This window comes from Papio anubis, chromosome 11, assembly GCF_008728515.1.
Source record: "Papio anubis isolate 15944 chromosome 11, Panubis1.0, whole genome shotgun sequence".
Taxonomy (NCBI): Eukaryota; Metazoa; Chordata; class Mammalia; order Primates; family Cercopithecidae; genus Papio; species Papio anubis.
The window spans coordinates 66857787-66858771 of NC_044986.1; positions in this window are offsets into that span (position 1 = coordinate 66857787).

A 985-nucleotide genomic window follows, 5' to 3' on the forward strand; every position below is an offset into this window, starting at 1 on the left:
TATTAAGCCAGATATTAAAGCATTTGCAAAAATATAAAATAATGCCACTGTTCTCACTATTTGTTTTAGATAATTAAAAAATATATGTCAACATGTAATAGGTTATTATTTTATGAATTAATAAATACTTAAAACATTCTCAGTTTTAATTTTTTTTTTTTTTTTTTTTTAGAGACAGGCCTCACTCTGTGGCCCAGGCTGGAGTGCAGTGGCTATTCACAGGCACAATCCCACTACTGATCAGCAGGGACTCAGTTTTAATTTCTAATACAATAATTATCAGTACATATAATCCACACAAACAAAAGCTCTTGGAAATCCTCAATAATTTTCAAGAATATAGAGGTACTGAGACCCAAAGTTTGAGAACCCCTCGAGGAAATAATAGAGTTCCAGATCTAGATTTTTCAGGTACTTGGTGGTCTAAGCCCTCTCCTATGCCTCAATTTATCTCTAATACAATAATACTCATTGTTGTGGCATGGGTGCCTCTTGGTTTCTTCCATTTCCTAATGTTTAGATCTTGCTTTATGTGTGTATACAGGGATGGTCTTTGGAAGGATACACAATTAACTGGTACAGCGGTTGAAGGGAGTTCGGAAACTGGGAGAAAGTGGCACCATAAACCTTTCTGCTCTGTTTGATTTTAAAATACAGTACATCGTGGATGCAGTGCCTGAATTAATAATGAACAATTAAAAGTAAAATTACATTTATAATCATAGGAATGCATGAGAAACTCAAGTCTGCTCAAGTAAAGTGGTGTTAACCGGCAAAGACAAACAATAAGACGAAGAAAGTTATCCTTGTCTGCCTTCACCGGACTCACAAACACTTAGCTCAGGTTCCCTCTGGCTCCTCTCCCGCCGGCTGGGGTTAAGCCACTCTCATCCTCAGCCCCGCCCCTCGGCCCCACCCCCTTCAACAGCTGCAGCCACGCCCCTCACTGCCTCGCCCCGCCCCGCGGCGACGTCACCTCCGGCCA